The following is a 10293-nucleotide window of genomic DNA, read 5'->3' as shown; positions in this document are numbered from 1 at the left end:
CATCCCAGGACACTGGGATCATGACCCGAGCCGAAGGCAGACGCTTAACGACTGAGCCACCCAGGTGCCCCGAGTTTGATAAGTTCTTTATAGATTTTGGATACTAGCCCTTTACCTGATATGTCATTTGCAAATATCTTCTCCCATTCTGTCGGTTGTCTTTTGGTTTTGTTGACTGTCTCCCTTGGCACCGCCTTTCTTGTGTTCCAATATGCATAGGCGACTAGGGCTTGTTTCCGTCCTCTGGGCTGGGACTTGCTCTAAGCGTGTGTTTGCTTCGGGAGGTGAGACCCATTGACAAAAATTGCAAAGAGATGGGGTCTGAGAAAGGACGCCTGGATTCGCTCTCAATTCTGCTTCCATCTAGAGGTGCCCTGCCTCCCTCATTGGAGCAGAACTTGCTCTCAGAGTCTTCTCAAAGATGGTGAGGCCTGAGGGAAGGGGCAGGCCTCTTCCATCAGATTGGGAGCGTCTCTGGCGTAAGACACCATGTGTCGGCATCATGCTGGGAGCGTGCCGAGGGCAAACTAGGAACTTTCTTCCTCAGCATTCACCCCCTGTGCCCCCACCCTCCCGTGGTTCCCTCCACAGGGCCAACAGCACGGCCACCCCTTCCAGAGGGTACGGATAGACGGACGAGCTGGTGGCCACAAGAAGATGCTGCCAGCGGAGTCTTGTGCCCATATAGATATTGGCAGCCGAGGTGCTCCCAGGCCACGCCCAGTGCGGTGGGGCTTGTGGGTTTTGCCATCCCAAGCTGAATCTTCTGTGGTTTCCCCCAAGAAACCGCAGGCTGTGTTGCTATCCTGAGATTTTCCCCTCCTGCTGCATCGTCTCTGGTCAGAGCGGGTGGGGGGTGAGGGGTCCCCTGCAGCCCCTCTATCCCTTCCCCGCAGGTGGAACCATGGGTCCTGGCCTCCGAGGAGGACAGCGAGGGTTGGCAGCGATCCCGGGCCTGGGATCCCAGGAGCACGCCCGTCTCTGCAGCAGGGCAAGCGGGACGGTCTCTGCTGGCGGCTCAGCCCCAGCCCCAGCAGCTCAGATCTCTCCGCAGGGGGAAAGCAGCCAAAGCCACAGGCCCGCGCTTGGCTGGAGAACACGCAGGGCTGGCAGCATGCTTTGCTAAGCTCTGGCTGCTCCCCTCACTTCCTCCTTGCGAAGTTTCCAGGGAAGACTATCTGGGGGACAGGCTCCCCAGCCCATGTCGTCACACAGGAATGGCTTCTTTTCTCAGCCATTTTCAAGTTCATGTTTCAGCTCTGCCACTTCCCGTGTGTGACCTTAGCTTTGCCAGGCCTCAGCTGTCATCCGTGAATTGGGGATAACAATATCTACTTGCAAGGATTAACTAATGGCCTATAAGCCATCTCCTAGCAGTACCTGGTAGACAGGACGCACTCCCTACATTGTTCTTTTACTGTTGTTGTTGTTGCTGTCCCTTTCTGCTGTGCTTCTGGAAGCTTCGTGTTGGGCTGGCTACAACGCAAGTCTATAGGATCTGTGCAAACACAGGGTATGTTTGAGGCCTGCTTTATCATAGGACCTCAAAAACACAGAGCTGTCAGCTGCGAGAGGCCTCACTGTAATCCAGCCCCACAACCCTCCCCGTGGGCGCGACCATACTTATCAGACCTCTTTAGGCCAGGGGGTAGTTACCTTGTATCTACCCTGCACCTTCCAGTAAGACGCCTTACCTCTCACGAGACCCAGGAGATGCAGGCTTTCCTCAGGACCCCTGCCTTGGAAAGACGACGAGCTGGGTCTGCTTTCCTTTTTTTCAAGGCAATCAAAGATTTGAAATGCCGTATTTTATTTGATTTAGGGACGGGCTCCAGCTTGGCGGTTTAGAGCAATGCTGTGCAATAGAACTTTCTGTGTTGATGAAACGTTTTCTATGTTTGCTGCCCAGTATGGAAACCACTAGTCACGGGTGTTCTTTGGGCACTTGAGATGTAGCCCGTGTGACCAAGGCATGGAATTTTACATTCTATTTACTTGTAATTAATTTAAATATAAGTAACCATGTGGAGCCAGTGGCTATGGTACTGGATGGCACAAGTTTAGAGCATAGCCCCTGAGCTGGGCAGATCTGTGGCAGGCTGGGCATGATATTTACCCTTCCTGAACTTTTTTTCTCTCTTCTGTGTAATGGGGATCATAATGCACCTGGCTCATAGGACTGATTGGAGGATTAAGTAAGTAAATGAATAGAAAGCACTTAGCACAGTAAGCACGCAATGAATACCAGCTATTATCATTATTCTTTACAATCTCTAAGCTTCGGGGGCCTTAGTCATTTGGTCATCAAATATTTGAACACTTACAATGTGCCAGACACCATTCTAGGCACTGGAGAGACAAAAATGAATCTTAAAGACCCTGCCCTCGGGAGAAGTCTCCATCTGATGGAGGGAAACTGACAAGTAATCAATCAAGGGCTGCCAGGCAGGAAGAGTAGCAGGTCTGGTGTGGCAGGGTCCCAGAGGAGACCTCCAAAATAGTCTCAGGTGGGGAGGAGGAGGTCAGGAAGGCTTCCTGGAGTTGGCAGTGTTGCTTTCTCGACATTTACGGACCCAGCTTAATCGCCTAGCTCCAAAACCCACCACCATTTGACCTTGTCTCTGTACCTTTCTGTTTTAGTTTCATTTCCTGCTGTAACGTTTTGCCACAAACTTAGTGGTTTAAAATAACACATTATTATCTTGCAGTTCTGAAGATCAGAAGTCTGAAATGGCTTTCACTGGGCTAAAATCAAGGAGTCAGCAAGGCCACATCCTTCTGGAGGCTGTAGGGGAGAATCTGTTTCCTTATCTTTTCCAGCTTCTTAGAGGCTGCCTTCGTGCCTTGGCTCATGGCCCTTCTTCCAAGTTCAAGGCCATAGCGTCTTCCAGTCTCTTCTCTCTCTGTTTTTCTCTGCTTCTGTCACCATCTCTCACTCTTGTCTCCTGCCTCTCTCCTATAAAGACCTTGTCATTACATTAAACCCACCTGGATAATCCAGGATCATCTACCATCCTTTTTGCCACGTAAAGTAACACATCCACAGGTTCTAGAGATTAGGACGTGGACGGACATCCTTTTCTGTTTGTTTAACAACTTTAGTGACATACAATTCTCAGAGCACACAGTTCATCTGTTTAAAGTGCGCAATTCACTGTTTTGTTTTGTTTTTTTGAGTATATTCACACAGTTGTACCACCATCGCCACAGTGAATTCTGGGACATTTTGTCACCTAAAGAAGAAACTTCAAGGGCGCCTGGGTGGCTCAGTTGAGCGTCTGCCTTTGGCTCAGGTCCTGATCTCTGGGTCCTGGGATTGAGCCCTGCATTGGGCTCCCTGCTCAGTGGGGAGCCTGCCTTTCCTTCTCCCTCCACTTGTGCTCTCTCTCTCTCAAATGAATATATAAAATCTTAAAAAAGAAAAAAAGAAGAACCCTCATACCCTTTAGCTATCATTCCTCTATATTCCCACACACCTGCCCCCTACCCTAAGCAACTGTTAATCTACTTTCTGTCTCTCGAGATTTCCCTATTCTGGATATTTCATATCAATGGCATTCATACAGTAGGTGGTCTCTTGTTTCTAACTTTCACTGAACATAATGGTTTCAAAGTTTATCCATGTTGTAGCAGGTGTCAGTAATTTGTTCCTTTTTATTTGCTAAACTCTATTCCATTGTATGGATAGACCACATTTCGTTTATCCATTCATCCATTGATGGGCGTTTAGGTTGTTTCCATCTTGGGCTATTATGAATAATGCTGCTATAAACATTTGTTTGCAAGTTTCTGTGTGGACATCTGTTTTCATTTCTCTTGGATGTACGCCTAGGAGTGGAATTGCTGTGTTGGGTATGGACATCTGTGGGGAGCATTTCCTCTGTCTATCACACTCTTACTTCAAGATCTTGAAAGACTGATCTTGGAGAGCAGCCTGTGAACTCATTCACTTGGGTCTGGAGAGCAACTACTGCTGCACAAGGAGGCAAATTCGTAGGACGGCACAGGGCAGCAGGTAGGAGAGGCGGTGCCAGCGACCCCTTGGTAGGGATCAGCCGCTGCGGCCCTGCACACCCTCTAAAATGTTCACAAGCCATCCAGCTGTGTTTCATCTTTCCCTAGGACTCAGAGATGAATCTTTCCACAAACCTCTCCTCCTCCTGGAGCCGGTCTGAGTGGGTTCCTGTTGCTCACGTAAGACACTAATAATATCACAAGGTGGTTTGAGGATTTGGTGAAGCCTCAATGAGGAAACTCATATGAAAGAGGTGAAGTACTTTAGGAATGAAGGTGGGAGGGAGACCCAGGTGGAGCTCAAGCTCTGTTGAATGGGATCCAAGCCTGGGAAGGACTCTGGCAGTGTAAGACCCAGCAGAATGGATGTGGTAGGTGCTGGGCCCCTCAGAAGGAGACAGGAGCAGCTCAGGGGAGAGCCCTGGGGTGGGGGGTGGGGCGGCAGTGGGAGGAGGGGCTGGTGGCCAATGGTGCAAAGGGGACTTGTTGGGGACGTATATGAGGCATCTCTGGTATTCTCAGGGGTGGTCATGGGAACCCTAGAGAGCCAGGGGTGTGGCCAGGCAGGGGGAGGGGCTAGAGTCACAGAAGGCTTACAGTGCAGTGCCCTACCTTCCAAGCAGCAATTTGACACCCTCTCACTCGGATTTCCCACTGAAGAGAGCAGAGTGCCTGGCAGGCCGCCTCCTGCAGGCCACCAGAGTGGGCATGTGGCATCTCTGCGTGGGCAAGGCCCAAGGGTCACTGTGTAGACAGTGCCTTCCATTCCTGCTCCCTCTGGACGGCTTACAACCCAAGTCTCTCTCCAGGAGCCACCTTGAAGTAAGGGCTGGAATTCAAGAGAGTTAATATTTTTTGCAGGGAGGACAAAGGTTAAGTCAAATTGGCCCGCCTGGTCAAGTGACAGGGTAGGGGACAGCAGAGGCTGGGGCCAGAAAGGAGAATTACCTGGATATAGGCAGCTAAACAACTTTTTTCATGGGGTGGGCCACCGGGGAGAGGGAAGGACACACAGACGGGACAGGAGGAGGGAGATGAACTCAGGCAGGTCAGGTGGGCAGCAGGAGGATATTCAGAGGGGATGGAGGAAGGTGTCTGGGGGGGTGTGTAAGCGGGGAGGTGCCTTGTGGCGGGCACAGGAGGAGAGGCAGGATGGGGCGATCATTCACAGCACCATCATTTATTCACCCTGATAACAAACACGTACTGAGCGCGTGCTGGGCGCCGGACATCTCTCAGGCTCTGGAAGCCAAGGTGATCAAGGTAACACCCCTGCCCTTAGAGCCAGGGCTCCATTAAGTCCCCTGCACCCCTAGAAGGTGGGCACTTCTGGCTCCCTTTCCCCACCCACACATGCATTCTTACCTCCAGGGGAGTCCTCTTTCTTTGGGACTAATAAATGGAGAATTATTTTACTGAAAAATGATCACAGCCCAAGCTCTTCAGAGTTTGTGTCTCTTCCTACAGGCAGCTCCAAAGGCACGATCAAAAGAGAGGAGCACCGAGCTCAGAGCCATGGCCTCAGGAGCTGACACGTGTCCCTGGAACCCTGTCTCCACTCATGGGAATCTGCTCTCCTCCTGGAGGCCCCCATTCCCCCCACCCCAAAATGCCCAGGTCCACAGACTGGCGAGCAAAAGAAGGGAACCCCTGAGACCTAGGGACGTGGCAGGAGTAGGGGTCCCGGGTTTGGAGACAAAGGCAGCATGGAATAATGGAATAGCAGGGAGAGCTCCAGAAACCAAGATATGTTCTCCATTCAAATCTGTTCTATGCCGCTCAAGAGCTGTGTGCCGCTGGGTATGTAGACCCTCTGAGCCTCGGTTGGTTCACTGCCCAGATGAGGAGAGCAGCCCCCAGGATAGATGCAGATGCTTCAGCTGGACAGTGTACGTGAGTGGGACCAGCCCCAGGGGCAGGTGATCCGGGGAAGGGAGCCCATCTCGTCCCTGACAGACACACGCGCAATCAGTTGCTTCCACCCGCATTCAGGCAGCTGAGCTTCTGAACTAGTCTAAAGGGCCTAAGGGGCAGGTCCGGCTATTTGCAAGAGGGATTACCACCCCGCCCTAAGGCTGAACTTCGCACAGAAGATGGGTTAATATTTTCCCTCCAGGAATCTTCAATCTGTATAGCACTTCTCAGTTTCACTACCCATTCTGTGGGGTGGATAGGAAAAGTAAACCCATTTTATAGGTGAGGAAACAGAGGCCCAGAGAAGTTAGATTCTCCCAGGGCCACTTAACTGGGAAAGACCCCTGGGCTGCCAGTGAGTTCAGGACATTTCTACCAAACTTGCCACCAACCAGAGGGGAACTACAGTTCTCAACCCTCCAGCTTCATCCATAGTTGAGGCAGAAGGGCACGTGTGAGAGCCCTGGGCAGGCTCAGAATTTGGTTCTTCTCTAAATATCCACATAGCATTTATTTAGCCGAAGTTTAAGAAAGCCTCGTTCTTCTTTTCAACAAAAGTCTTTCTTTAAATGTCAAAAGAAGGGATTTGTGACATACACTAGCTGTAACCACCATCCTAACCTAATTGAATTTGCCTTGATTGAATTTTTCCATCACTCATAGCACTGGTGACTCACACTCACCAGGAGAGGAGTGCGAGCATAGATACAGTTACAAAATCTTCTTCAAAATGTGCTTTAAAATTTTTTCCCAGCATTCATGTCAGCAAAATATTTCCCACTTTTCTGCGGTTTTACTCGTTTTCATTTTTTTTCTGCAGTTGTGAAACCAGACAATGTCTTGGGAGCTGCATCAGTTAGGTGGCTTATGGCCATAAGAAACCCCAAACTCACTTCAACAATGGAGAACTCCATCGTTCCACAGATCTGCTCATCCAGATGTAGGAAGGCTTCAGGATCAGCTGGGTCCAGTAGCTCAGCTCCATTTCCCCAAATTCCTTTCACTGTGTTTTCCTCCAAGCCTTGGCTTTCATGCATGAGCTGGTTCATCTTATAGGAGTAAAATGGCTGCAGTGAGTAGCCAGAAGGTGGAAACAGTCCAAGTGTCCATCGACAGATAAATGGATAAACAACATGGCGTACATACGTACAGTGGAATGTTATTCGGCCATGTAAAAGAAGGAAATCCTGACACGTGCTACAACATGAATGAACCTTGAAGGCATTATCAGTGAAATAAGCCAGTCACAAAAAGATGAATCCTGCATGATTCCACTTACATGAGGTACCTAGAGTACGAAAATTCAGAGACAAAAGAATAGAGTGGCGGTTGCTAAGGGCTGGGGATGAGGGTGTGGGGGAGGGGGCGCAATTGTTTAATAGGGACAGAGTTTCAGTCTGGGAAGATGAAAACAGCTCTGGAGATGAAGGATGGCGATGGTTGTGCAACAGTGTGAATATACGTCATGTCACTGAACTGTACACGAGAAAATGGTTAAGATGTTAAATTTTATGTTAGGCATATTTTTCCACAATTAAAAAAAAAAATAGCTACAGTGGCCTCAGGATCCCCACCACTCTGACGAGAGGGGCGTTGTCTTAAAGGAAAGGATGCTTCTTCTTCAGATGCCCCCTGACAAATCAGCCCTCTGATTAGGGTCACATTCTCGGAGTCCTAAATCATCCCGGTGGGTGGGGCGGGGAGGAATTCTCTGTGCTGATTGGCTTCGGCCTAGTTCCTGACCTAATCACTGTGACAAAAGGTTTGGGATTATCTTTAGACTAGCCAGGTCAGCCTTCACTGTAGGGCGAAGTCCACTTCCCCTGAACCAAATGAGGGAGGGGTTGCCAGGAAGGGAGGAGAGTGGGGTTACCTGGAAGGGTGGAGACAGGAAGGGAAGTGAAAATGGAGGCTGGTGGGTGTGACAGAGACTGTTGGCCATCTTCCAACATTCATTGTCCCTTTCTCCTGGACACATGACCAGACTACATTTCCCAGCCTCCTTTGCTGTTATGTGAGGCTCAGGACTAAGGACTGGCCAGTGGAATATGAATAGAAGGTCTTATTTTGCATCTAGACCAAAGCCTGAAAGCCGCAAGCCTGCCTCCTCCATGTTCTTTTTACTTTGTCCCACAGCTTCAACCACGCAGAGGAAGAGACAGTTTCTGGGGGATGGTAAAGCAACTCAATAGAAGGAATCTGGGTCCTTATATAATTGCCCTTAAAAATGGGACCACTTACATCACCATTGTTACATGTAAGAGAAAAAATTTTCTACATTTTTTTAATTTAAATTCAATTAATTAACATATAATGTATTACTAGTTTCAGAGGTAGAGGTCAGTGATTCATCAGTCTTATATTATACCCCATGCTTCCTTAATGTCCATCACCCAGTTTCTATCATTTTTAAGGGGCAGTCCGGGTGAGCAAACTGTGGCTCATTGCCTGTTTTTATAAATAAAGTTTTATTGGAACACACACATGCTCATTCATCTACATATCGTCTAGTGGCCGCTTTCGCCCTTTAATGGCAGAGTTGAGTAGTTGCAACAGAGACTGTATGACCCACGACACCTACAATATTTACTCTTTGCCCCCTTAAAGGAAAAGTTACCGACCCCTGCCCTACATCATTCTTGGATGTCTTTGGTACAGCAGCATAGCCTTCCCTTAGCTAAGGCCGTACACAGCCAACACCGCGCACTACAGGACATGCATGAAAGCGTCTTCCATTGAAATGATAAATTACTTATTACCAGTAGATAGCACCTGTATATGCTAGTGTCCACTTCGGGTGACCGTCAGTCTCAGGTGTGGTGACCCGAGCAACGTCGCACCAGGCAGCCATGGGAAAATTTCAATACAGATCAGCAGGCTGGGGACAAATATATATTTTATTCCTCTTGGGTAGCTTTGATTTCTTTGGCAGAAGCTGGACCAACTTTCACATCACAGTTATGAGAAAAGACATGTGTAGAAATCTGGGTTGACTGGCCCCACGCTTACTTCAGTGCTGTTTGAGCCCCTTACAGATCAGCGCCCAGAAAGCCACCCATCTGATCCAGCCCTTAATATGCCTCTGGACACTGTTCTGGATGCTTCTTCCGGGCTGGTTTCTGCTCCCCCGGCCCTGGCTGTGGCTGACGGGGGGTGGGGAGGTGAGGGGGTGGGGGGTTGTTCTGGACCACCACTGCGCAGACAGCTGCTGGTCCTCAGGGTTTCTCACAAGAAAGGGCTTTTTACAGCTCCTTTGGGGACAATTCTGACCCAACAGGACGAGGAGACAATGTGAGTCTGAGAGTCGCCTCTGAAGGGAAATGTCCCCGTCGTGATGGGAGATTTGAAGGGTGATGGGAGATTTGAAGGGTTGGGGTCGGGTATGAACTCTGAGGTGAGGGAGGGAAATTCCTTAGGCCAACACACTAACCAGCAGCTCAAGGGTGAAGCCCTGGTGCTCATAAGGGGCTCAAAACAGCGCTCTGGAGTCAGATGCGGGATCTGAAGCCCAGCCCCTCCATTTGCTAACTGTGTGTATTTAGGCAAGTTACCTAACTTTTCTCTGTTTCAAACTGGGTTGGTAACAGTAGTACCTCTCTCATAGGGTTGTTATAAACTTTACACACATCTTGCTCAACAAATGTAGCTCTTAGCTCCAGAGGGTTAGACCTCTGATCACTGCTAGCTTTAAAGACGCCATGGAATAATTTAAACATGTGAGTGCCAGGGAGCTTTGTGCAAAGCAAGCCTGCCAGAAGGGAAAGCAGGTCTGTTCCTGACTGCATCCACTCCCTGGGGAGCGCAGAGCAGGGCGGAGGGGAGGAGCCAGAAGGAGGGAGAAGGCTACCCCGTAGCTTCTTTCTTTTTTTTAATTTAATTTAATTTTACTATATTGTTAGTCCCCATACAATACATCATTAGTTTTTGATGTAGTGTTCCATGATTCATTGTTTTCATATAACACCCAGTGCTCCATGCAGTACGTGCCTTCCTTAATACCCATCACCGGGCTCACCCATCCCCCCACACCCCTCCCCTCTAAAACCCTCAGTTTGTTTCGTGGAGTCCATAGTCTCTCATGGTTCATCTCTCCCTCCAATTTCCCCCCTTCATTTTTCCCTTCTCCTAATGTCCTCCATGTTATTCCTTATGTTACACAAATAAGTGAAACCATATGATAATTGACTTTCTCTGCTTATTTCACTTAGCATAATCCCTTCCAGTCCCATCCATGTTGATGTAAAAGTTGGGTATTCATCCTTTCTGATGGCTGAGTAATATTCCATTGTATATATGGACCACATCTTCTTGATCCATTCGTCTGTTGAAGGGCATCTCGGCTCTTTCCACACTTTGGCTATTGCG

Source organism: Leptonychotes weddellii, chromosome 6 (assembly GCF_054177405.1).
Source record: "Leptonychotes weddellii isolate Sample4059 chromosome 6, ASM5417740v2, whole genome shotgun sequence".
Classification (NCBI taxonomy): Eukaryota; Metazoa; Chordata; class Mammalia; order Carnivora; family Phocidae; genus Leptonychotes; species Leptonychotes weddellii.
Note: the sequence above shows the minus strand (reverse complement) of the source record.